Source organism: Parasteatoda tepidariorum, chromosome 3 (genome assembly GCF_982258835.1).
Source record: "Parasteatoda tepidariorum strain Cologne lab strain chromosome 3, Ptep-v5.0, whole genome shotgun sequence".
NCBI lineage: Eukaryota > Metazoa > Arthropoda > Arachnida > Araneae > Theridiidae > Parasteatoda > Parasteatoda tepidariorum.
This window is the reverse complement of record NC_141757.1, coordinates 41830210-41842991: the sequence shown is the minus strand read 5'-3', so window position 1 is coordinate 41842991 and position 12782 is coordinate 41830210.

The window sequence follows — 12782 nt, the reverse complement described above, 5'->3', positions numbered from 1 at the left end:
GCTTTTGCTAGACTGCAGTGCCATATTTTAAAAAGTTCGTAAATAATTTTGAAGCTTATCGAAAAAACTAGTATTCAAGCCGAACGCAACATATTGTTCATTTTTATTACTTTCCGTTTTTCTTTTAATTGGTTTTTCGAATTTTCATTGTCTACAAGTTAGGAAAATTTCTGGAAAATTTTTTAAATTGTCTTAGATTCACTGGTATTTCGATGGTAGTTTTAAAAAGCAGGCAATTCCATATTTGTTGCACTAAATAAAAAAGCTTCTGTTTATCAACACTATACATTTTGTATAATTTGTTATTTATTTGTTTTGTAGTTTGATCATTTTCCGCTGTAAGCAAAAGTAGAAAAATGATATAAAAACAATTTTATGAAAATTGCTAAATACTATATTTATATATGGAGTAATATAATTATTAATCACATTTTAAGTGGCTCAGGATAGTGTTTTTAGAAAACGTATTTAGCAAACAAAATGCTACGATTTTCCTGTCAGGAATAATAATCTGTACACTGAGCTGTTATATAATGTAAATATTGGAAGATCTGTAAAGGGCTTATTTTGAAACAATACGGAAGAACAGTCTGATGCAAAGACATTGCTTTTTAAAAAAAATTGGCCCAAACATTTCGATTGTTCTCTTATTCTTACAGCCACACTTGGAAAAAAAGTATTTTCAAAACTACCAGAATATGGTAAAAGTTACCGTGTTTTTGGCTCTATCGGAACACTAAAACGCTCGGTAACTTTTACCGAAGCTCTATGGTAATGTTGCTGGTAAAATTAATAATAAAATATAATTTTATAAATTGTGATAAAATTTGGAAAATGCGATAGAATTTGGTACTTTTATCTTGATACCTTTAAGCTTGGCATGAAAAGCACTATTTTCCTTAACCAGAATTATGTCGTTTTTTTTAATCAGAAATGTTATTACCTTTCATTACGGTGGTTTTACCAGTAATTATTCCTCCATATACTATGGCAATTTTACTTTGAAACTTAGAGAAAATTTAAAAACAGATTGATTGAGAATTGAAAAAAAAGAAACTATGTTTAAAATTACATGCTTCCAGTAAGGTAAAATTTAATATTTTGAAGCGGATAGATAAGTGAAGTTTTAAAATATAAAATATGTTCCAAAATAAGATTTTTTTTCGGAATTTTCTTCTTTATTTGATTATAATATATCTACGCTATATGCTTGTATAAATGGATAGTGAGCATGAAACAAACTATACATAAGACTTTTCCCAATGTACGAAACTCAATTTTGTAGAGTAAGTTCAGGCTTAAAATATATGCTTTTACCCAGCAGTGAAAATACATAGAAAAAAATTGCTTTAGACGACGCATATATAATTCACTACAAGTAAAAGCTACATTCTGGATTTTTGGGAATATAAGCTTTTAGATTTCCATCTAAGCTTTTTTTCTCTATATTTTTTAAGATGTGAGAAAATGTAAGGAATTTTTTTCAGATAATGCTTCCAATCTTTTTATTGTTTTCTTTAATAGTGCTTTATGAATTATTGTTTATCTCTTTTAAGTAAAAAAAATGATAGAGATATTTTTTTAAACAGTAAGTGAAATGAAATGTAAAAAATAGTCAAATTGTTACGAGCTCGAGTTAAATTTATATATATATATATATATATATATATATATATATATATATATATATATATATATATATATATATATATATATATATATATATATATATATATATATGTGTGTGTGTGTGTGTGTGTGTGGAGGTTGACGTCAGGTATAGTTGAAATAAGCAAGCTTTCGTAACAATTAAATTTAATGAAAAAAAACAACAATGGAAATAACACAACCGCTCCCTCTGAGCGTTTAGCTGGAATCTGACATAAGTGGGGTGGCGCTGCAGTAGTGGGGGTTGGATTCCCACATTGGCCATCCGACAAGAAGCACCTGCCCTCAGGTGGGCATATCAAAAAAAAAATTTCAAAAAATACTTACATATTAGCTAAATATCATTTTACATTCTAAATACCTATACATCATCTGAAAAAGATTTCAAAAGACACATTAATAATCAAAATATTAAAATAATTTTCAAGATAAAAAAATAAACCTCTGGGAAAAAAATAAAAATGTTCTAAAGAGTTCTGAAAAAAAAAACGTCATTTTAAGTAATATCATCAGACCAAAGTTTGATGTATTCTGCACATGTACTGGTCTTTGAAGGTCCATCAAAAAAAGCACATTTTTCGACATCAAAAATATCATTAGGTTTAATTTTTGTTATCGTATAAGGTCCTATGTATTTCGGTTTCAGTTTCAATCCTGGTCCAAATTGTGTGCGTTTTATTGCCACTAGATCGTTAATTTTGAAGGATGCAGCTGGTTTTCGCCGAAGATTGTAAGTTCGTTTGTTTTCATCTTGAACTTTCTGTATTTGTAGTTTGGCTTGTTTCCGCAACTCGTCACGGTTGTTAACGAAGATGGCTTGAATTTCCTCATTCAGCATATTTGTAATTTTCAGATCTTGTTTTGATTTAATAGCAGTACCAAATAACAGTTGAAAAGGAGTAGTATTAATGCTTCGTTGAAAAGTAGAATTAATGACTTTCTGAACGTCTTTTACATAAGTGTACCATTTGTTAGGATCTTCTATTGATAATTTGGAGATTACAGAAATTATGGTAGAATTTAAATTTTCTATTTGTCCATTTGCTCTCGGTAAACCAGTAGTTACAGGAAAATGTTCAATTTGCTCAGCACTGCAATACTCAAGGAACTGTTTGGAAGTAAATGCAGATCCACGATCAGAAATAATTCGTGATGGATTGTCAAAAACATATTTTTGAGAGTCTAATTTAGAAATAACTTCAGTAGCATCTGTAGATTTAGTTGGGTATAACCAGCAAAATTTTGTGAAAGCGTCTATAACTGCAAAAATGTATTTATAATTCTTGTTTGTGGTAGGCAATGGTCCTAAATGATCAATGTGATAAGTGTGCAGAGGAATGGATTCTTTTTCGATCGGATGTAACAGTCCTTCTTGTTTTCCACACTTTCGATTTATTAAAATGCAAGGAACACAGTTTTTAATAAAACAGTCTATTTTTTCTTTCACTTTAGGGATATGGAATTGATGTTTCAATGATTCTTCAGTACGCTTAGAGGCATAATGTCCGCGATCGTGAGCATTTCGTATAATATCATTCTGCATACTTTCAGGAACGACAAGAAGTTCTTCACCATCAACAAATTTGTATAGTATGCCAGATTTAAGAAAAAAGTCATCATAAGGTTTAATTTTCAAAAGTTCTTTAACCGTTTGGATTTCACTATCTTCTTCCTGAGCTTTTCTAATTTTCGTAATGAGACTATCGTGTACTATCATTATGGGATATCTACTTAGCGCGTCAACGTGGTACATTTTAGAACCGGAACGGTGTTCAATGATATAATCGAAATCCTGTAGCAATAATGCCCAGCGAGCTATGCGAGTACACAGATCCTTTTTATTTAATGTCATCGCAAACGCATTACAATCGGTCACGATTTTAAAATGTTTCCCTAGCAAGTAAACTCTAAATTTTTTCAAAGCCTGTACAATGGCTAAGACTTCAAGCTCATAACTGCTGTATTTCGCTTCGGCATCAGACGTTTTCTTACTCATAAAATATACCGGGTGAAAAGCATTATCCTCTACGGACTTTTGCATTAAAATACATCCGTAACCATGAATACTAGCGTCGCAATGTATTTCAGTATCCGCGTTTTGATTGTAAATGCTAAGAACGGGTGGAGAAGACAAATTATGTTTTAAACTACAAAATGCTTGTATTTCATTCTCGGTAAATTTAAATTCGCGATTTTTCTTCAAAAGTTCAGTTAAAGGGTGCGCAATAATGGAGAAATTTAATATGAATTTTCGAAAATAGCTAGCTAGACCAAGAAATGATTGTAAATCCTTCCTATTTTTGGGTTCGGGAAAATTAAGTACAGCTTTAATTTTTTGTGGAGATGGGTACATTTTACCATTTTCAATTACATGCCCGAGAAATTCTATTTTTCTAGTTAAAAATGTACATTTTGAAAAATTTATCTCTAACCCATAAGCAGAAGCGAGTGAAAATACCGATGCAAGCCTCTCGAGACCTTCTTCTTCATCTTTCGACGGTATAGTCATATCATCCATAAAAATAATAATATGACCTTTAATTATCAAATCCTTAAAAATAGTGTTAATATAACGCTGAAAAGCTGCGGGTGATTTGCAAAGGCCAAATGGTGCGCGTAAAAATTGAAATTGACCATTATGAGTGACGAAAGACGTATATTTACGACTGTTCGGTTCTATTTCCAAATGAAAAAATGCATTACGCAAATCAATTTTGCTAAACGTAGTTGCTCCTTGAAGATTTTCTAATATATCATCAATAAGTGGTAAAGGGTAATTATCTTTAACTACATTTTTATTTAACGCTCTATAGTCAATACAAACTCTTGGGGTTCCGTCTTTCTTTTTTACCACTACAACCTGACTGGAATATTCGGAAGAACATGGTTCAACAATACCGTCAGCCAACCATTTTGTCACTTGGTTATCAACAATTTTACGTTCTGTAAAAGGTAATCGACGTGGTCTATGAGTTATTGGCGTTACATTTTTTAAATTTATTGACATTTGAATTTCGCAAGTTTTAGTTTTGGTAGGTTTATAATTTGAAACCATATTTTGAAGAGTTTCCTTTTGTGTTTGACTAACGCGAGATCCGATTTCTAATTCGAAATCATTTTTAATGGAAATATTTGAAATAGAAAATTGCTCTACGGGTTCCGTTCTACTATCTTCTATTTTTGTTAAAGTGATGCCAGCGGTATTAATTTTTATTTCTGCCTGTGTTAAAATATCCATGCCAATTATAGCATCATATGACATAATATTATCTCTAACTATACAAAAATTTGTTTTAAACTCTTGACCATCTATTACAAATTCATGAGTACAACTACCTATTGGTTTAATATGTCCGTTACCAAACGCTGCTAGTGTACCATAAAAAAAAGTTAAAGGAGGTGAGCCTATTTTATGATAAGTTTGTTCCCGCAAAATTGTTTTCATAGCTCCAGTATCAATAAGAGCATTAAATGAAGTATTATTGATATTAACAGTTTTATACATCAAAGAAGGTGAATGTGTAATTGCGCTTACAGTGTTATCAGTTTGGTTAGTAGATTTATTATTACACGAAGAAGCAATATGTCCAAATTTCTTACATAAATTACATTTCAAACCTCTTTGTTTATCAGGACACAAACGTGAAATATGCCCCGTCACACCACAATTATAACAAGATTTCTGTTTATCTAACTTAAAATCATTCTGAAAATCATATCCTCTTACATTATCACGTACTAAATTACTGCGCTCACGTTTGGGAAATTCAGGGGAAAAGCGAGGATTTGTACGGAAAAAAGATTTTTTGTTTCTATCATTAACTATTTTTTCATAAATACGCAATTTATCTTTAAATTCAGAAATAGATTTCGCGCCATACAAAATGGATTTATTAGCGGGGGAATCGAGAATACCGTCAATAGTATAATCAAATAAAGAAAAATCGTCTATTGGGTTTTTACAATTACACGCGAGTTCCCGTACGGCAAAAAAATATTCCATAAAAGATTCGTGTGGATTTTTTTTACGATTACTTAATTGACGATGAATTTCGGTGGCATTTAATTGATGACTGAACTCATTTAATAAAGCATTTTTAAACAATAACCACGATGTTAAATTACGTTGTGTGAAAATAAAAGTTTTAGCTTGACCGTCAAGTAAAGTTTTACAAAATATTGATTTCTGCGTATCACTTAAATCCGGAATAAAATTAAACGCGTCCTCAACATCGTTAAAAAACAAATGTATCCCATATGAATCAGAAGCATTAAATCGTCTACTTGAAGATGATATTTCTTTTAAAAGAAAGTAATTCGAAGAATCAAATTCTGCATTCTTTGTTTTGTTACTACTCGATAAGGGTGTGGCTTCAATGTCATTATGTACATGTACTACTTCAGTTTCACTTTCGTATTGATCATTTTCTTCGCTCAATTGTGTATTAAAAGCTTGTAATTCTTTTAAGTTCATAAGCGATTGATATATTCTATCTATTAATTCTGGTTTTTTTCCTTCAACATCCAAATTAAGCAGGTATAATACACATATTAATTCGTGTTCGGAACAAGTCTCAGATATCAACCATTTTCTTTCCTCAATATTTATGTCCGGGGGAAAAGCAGAAAAGGATCGCAATTTCTTTCGTGAGTTACGATCAAACACATCGTTAAATATAATTCTATTCAGTAATTTCACAGTTTTTATATTTCCTGATTTTAGGAAATTTGCAATTGACTCAATATCGTTAAGAGATGTCATTGTATAATAATTAATACAGATTAAGAGGGATAGTTCAAATCGAAAGCTGTACTTACCCGTCTGGTAAGTTAGGTAAACACGGTTTGTGCTTAGTTATCTTTCGGTTAACTAACACCGTCTGTGTTAATTATCTTTCACAAAAACCAAGGTCAAGGCCAGAGATGCAGTTCAAATTTAAACTCACCCGTCTGGTAAGTCAAGTAAACAGTAAACACCGTCTGTGTTTAATTATCAGTTATCGTTGGTTAATCAACACCGTCTATGTTAATTATATTTTATCAAACGGCCAGAGCCCCCATGTGGAGGTTGACGTCAGGTATAGTTGAAATAAGCAAGCTTTTGTAACAATTAAATTTAATGAAAAAACAACAATAATGGATATAACACAACCGCTCCGTCTGAGTGTTTAGCTGGAATCTGACATAAGTGGGGTGGCGCTGCTGTAGTGGGGGTTGGATTCCCATATATATATATATATATATATGGGCAGATCTTTAAAACCTTTAACTTTTGATAATAAAAAAAGCAATAAAAAATGATGGGCACACTATTTTTACTCCTTCAGAATTGTTTGAAAATGTATGAAATATCAGAAAATAATCGTGTACATCAAAAATTTTGATGCCCTTATAAGTATAAACAAAATTTTTGAACTAATTTTTCTAGGTTCATATACAGTTCATTAAAAGTCATAAAAACGACAAAAACATCATTTATTTAATAAACATATAAACTTATTGAACCTATTTTTCTTTTATTGAGCAATTTTTCTTTTTAATAATTTCATCCATATTTACCCTTTATTTTTCATCAAAAATTATTAGTATCATAAATGAATTGAAAAATTTTAATTTTAAGTTAAATTGTTATAAAATGTATAAAAAGGCTTACTTTAATTATTTTCAGACAAAAAATATCTTCAATTAGTAAAACATAGGGAAAAAAGTAAGTTCTGATATCTTAAATTCAATTCATTAATCCTGAGGTTATGGTTTGACAGGATTACGGTCTGGACAACCTAGAGAATAGATCGAAAACTTACTCAGTTCTCCCAATCCATATCATTTCCTTGCTTAACATTTTTACAGATAGATTCATTGATAATCGTTTAAAACTAAGTACTATTTAAAAAAGGTAGCCACGTATGAAGATTTCCTTCTTTATTATTATTAAGATTGAGTCTCTAGTTTTTAGTTGGAAAAGAACGTAGATTTCAAAGCTCGATATGTATGTGATATTTTGCATAGAGTCATCTTAGTTGAAAGGTTTTGGCTTCAAAAGATCGTCTAACTTTCATCATTTCTAATTACTAAAGCACAGAAGGTAAATATTTTGTATTTTGACTAAGACTCCAAAGCCTACAAGAAAACTATTTCTGAGAAACAGTTTTTTTTTAATAATTTTATGTAATGTTTTTGTCAGCTGAATAATCTATTTAAGCTGCAAAGAATAATTAAACAAAATGGTGTAAAGGCTATTGAGGAATAAAATTGGCTTGCGCAGTTTGTAACTTAACACACAAATAGTTTTCGGTAAATGAAGGAGAATATTAAATAGACTAATAACTTTGTTTAATAACGCCCTCTAATCAAAGGCTGGTAGGCACTTTATTTACGTTGCACTCACAATGACTATTGGCTTTGGTGAGAGGAACAATCGTGAGAGTCTTATTTGTGAGGTCACTTCCTCATTTTAAACAGTGATCTGAAGGGGAAGGAAATCTCCTCCAGATACCCGCACCCACGGTACTGCTCAGCGATCGACTACAGGATTTCGATTACACAGATTTTACGAGCATGTATATCGCTTATGTACTCGGGTTTTTTTGAGGAGTCGAGGGTCGAACCCCGGCAATTCCGGACCGAGAGTCCTACACTCTAACCACTAGGTTGCCACGGTCTTCTAATCAAAGAATCTTGTTCAAGAGAAAGGAAAGGAAGAAAAAAGGAAAATGAGTTTTAGAGTTTTTTCACATAGTAGAGAAACCAATGATTGATTGAAATATAAATAATATAGTTACATTTACCTTTAATTTTCCTATCATTGAATTACATTTAATGTTCAGAAACAAGCGAAGTATAAAAAGGGAATTAAAAAAAAGCGTATACCTTAGGCCTCATATATTCTCTCGATGTTTGTTCGAACGAACAATATATCCCTTTTCTAGTAGAAAGGAATTGACAAAATTTCTCTTCAAATCAAGAAGATGGGAAAGCAGGAAAGACATTTGGAAAAACACTTTCAACACCAAAAATCACTCCAGACACAATAAAACAAGTGCAGCAATACGGAAATCAACTGCCGTATAAGGAACAGAAAAGGCATAAGTTAAGCTAACATATTCCGAAAGTGTTTTTGAACTAAACAAAAGAAATCGGTACTGAAAATGGCAACTGATTTGAATAAGATGCATACGAAAAATAAAAAATAAATTTGAATAATATATTACAGCATAACATAAAATATTGATTTATTTTAAATCAATTTGATTTTGTATGTAGACGTACTAAATGTAAATGTGAGAAAAAAGGGTTTTTGAAGCTTTTATATAAAAATAAATACGGAATATATATATATATATATATATATATATATATATATATATATATATATATATATATATATATATATATATATATATATTTCTGTATTTATTTTTATATGAACAACAAACAGGTATGAAACAGCTTTCTTTACCAATTAGAGCCGGTCTCAGTACTTTGGAATGCGGATAAATTTCAGTCTTACTAGAAAACCAGCGACATTATTTTCTTTAGATCTATCAACAACATTAGAACACATGCTAACACCTATACTCCGTAGAGGTGAGGGGTTATGCCAGCATAGTCGAGAACAAAAAAATGTCCCCGATGAAGATGTATACACACTCGCATTTCACTAAACTGACAATCTCAAGGTTGAGGCAGTTTAGCACTCAAATCCCTTCCAACAGAGCATATATTGGAATAAGAGCATGAAATTGGATACTTGTTGCAATTGTAGTTAGTGAAGTTAATATCTGAAATAAAGCGGATTGAGACTTGTGACGGTTTAGAGTTTTTCAGATTTGAATTTAACGAATGTTATTGATTTCAATTTGACATTAGATTGGTTAAATTTCTATGCGATTAACATCGCAAGTTACTTCATTGGTTATAATAAAAAAAGTTAAAAATAATATTCATGGATCACTAGGAAAAGACTATAGATAAATTGTAAAAATAAGTTTTTAATCAGTTTCTGGAATAGTAAGAACACAAAATACATAATTCAGCCTTCATATTTTCCTTTATGAGAATTTTATTTTTTATTTAATCGAGAATTTCTATTTTCTTGCGAATATTTCTTTGTTTGCGGTTTATCACTACCTAACATAAGACCTTTTATTTATGTTTGGAAACAGCATTTTAAATCATTAGGGCATTATTTAACGAGATAAGTATTTGACTTCTTTCTGTAGGAGAAAAATTATTTGGTAGAGTTATTCCTTTGATGTCCCATTTTTTCCATTTGAAACCTTTTATATTTAGTGATACAAAACAAATAGAAAATAAATAACAAAGAAAAGAAAAAATAGAGTGTTCCGATATTGGATGCCAACAATGTTTTCTCCTATTGTATAGGAAAAAAGAAAACAATGGATTTGATCAATCATTGGTGAATTTATTTTATGCTCTCTAGCTTTAGATACAAACATTAAGTTTTGACTAAAATAAATAGCGATGTAATAAAGATAAAAAAAATTATAGAACTAGTAAAATTTTAAATAGTAAAAACTTTATTGTATTAAATAATTATTATCTTTGATGAAACGATATTTCGAATCTTATTTTTTAAAATTTAGGCATTGAAGTTAAACATTATTTATATGTTTTGTATTTACTAGGAGTAAAGTATTTAGTGTAAGTTTCGTGTTATAAGTATAACATCAGTACATAATATTTTTTTAAATACAATGGGAACATAACAGCATGCAATTTCTTTGCAGGTATTTGCATCTTGACAAACAAGAGTTTCTTATTCTTATGTCAAATACTTGATGCTAAATTTTCAAACTATTGATGTAATATCTTTTTTCGACATTATAATATTTTATTTTAATCTTTTTTTAAGCTTTGTACTCAATGGTAAAAGCTCAAATATTTTCGTCAGTATTGCTCTGACTGCTTTGCGATTATGTGCGAAAATATCTCGCTATGCCACAAAATGCTATAATATATTAGTGAACATCTACATAGCATATAAGAAAATAATAAAAGAGCTCCAAAGCAACAAAAATGTTGTCACCCCAAATTATTAAGAAACAAAAACATTAAAATATCAAAAATAATCTAAAATTTCTAAATAAGTGTATTGACGCCTTGCGCAAACCACACAAGACCTAGAAACACTCGATTCAAGTAAAAAATTATCACATTACAGTATCAAAATAATGTCAGATATGAAATCACTTTGTCTATCATCTGTGAATTAAATTTTATCAGAATTTGAGAAACATTCCACTAATTCAAGAATTTTAATCAAACATTGAGGTTCAATTTTCGAGCCAAATTATCATCCGTGTTTCTAAGTGCCACCGTTTTTACACATGTCAATTGAGACACAGGCACTAAATAGGTTCTTTTTTCATCACATGTAAAGACTTTGTAACACATTCAGGCCAGGTACATAAGCCCCGTTTTTTAGAGCTCTATATTTTAACGGTCATAATAGGAAGATCACGTAATTTTGATACGTATCAGAATGCTTTTAATACTTCAAAAGTGTTGCTGTCTCTAATGGCGTTTGCCAATACCAGCAAGCCTGCTTGTTGAACCCAAGTGAATTTAAGGCAGAGGGTGAGTTTCTTAATTTTCAGTGGCGCCACCTATAACCAGGAATACGACTTTTAACCACACATATGTCACAGCTCGTTTATAGATCGAACTCATCCATACAACAATTAATTCATTCGCAGATCATAATTTTGACTCGAATCAGAGAATGATCAATCCCCAATTTAGCACCCCCAGAGGTGTGATTTGACAATGGAACATGGATAACTTTGTGACCCAACAGATTGAAAGTGCAACAGTCACCCTTTACTGCACGGGAAGTTTATGGCCAGCTGGAATCGAATTCTCGATTCTTCGAACACGGGCCCAACGCCCTACCAATCAGGCTATCCCAGACCCACTTCAAGAGTAAATATCCCAAGTTAATAAATGCACTTTCACCTTGTATTTGAAGTCGTAATAGGTGCTAGATAACAAAAGTTTAAAATGAACCAAACTATTATTATTTTTTAGTGTTTTCTTAAACACAAAAATGGTGGTACGATTTATCCCAATGGTTTGGAACAGCTCGAAACCAGTTTCATGAAATAAGGCAAATTTTTCATTATCGCTGAAATAAATTGACAACATAAGATTTAAGTATAAAAGGTACTTTAAATGATTGAGGCATAATTGGAAATACTTTCATGTAAATTGATTTATAAAATTCATATCAGAGATCCTAAAATAATATAAAAAATTATCATCTAATCTTTTATGTCCTGCTTCTAATAATTCAACTTTACCGTTAAATTTTATAAGACATATTGAAAATAAAATAAAAATAACGTTATGAAAATTTCTATATAATCTGATTTTTTGGAGTAAGCGAATATCGATTAAAATGGAGAAAGTGTTTTTTTTATATCCTTGTTATTTCATTTATCTTACTTCAATCACACTTTGCACTTCCTGTGCTTCAAAGTTTTCCTCGAGTTATAAAACCGTTGTTTAGACAATCAGTTTTCAAATCAAATTATTATTACTTTTTTTCAATACGAAACCAAAACTTTATTTTTTTACGAAAAGTATCAATTGAAAAATATTGTATTAAAGAAAGGTCCTTAACATGCCTTAAAAATTAAATAAAAACGTACTTGCAGAAATGTTTAGAATGCTTCGGGTTGGGTAGACCTATTTTAAAATAAATTATTTAATGCATAATGTACCAAATTTCACAAATATTAACATTTGTTTATTATATTTTTGCTAAGTATCATAATTCAGTTAACTTCTACTTATCATATTACTTACATTTATCGTCTACTTATCATAATTCAGTTTATGTCCGAATTATTTTATCAATAAAAGTAATTCAGATATAAACTGTGGAATTAATTTATTATGATTGCTTTTTTATTATTTTTCTTCATGTCATTGTTCAATCCATGAAGATATTTACATTTTTTTGTTATTAATGAATACATTTAAACAAATTTAAAAAATGCTAATAATATGTGTGTTTTCTAAATCAGTGATTCCCGAATGATGTTTTGCGGTCCCCTAGGGTCCCATGGAAGAGTTTCGCGAGTAAGTTA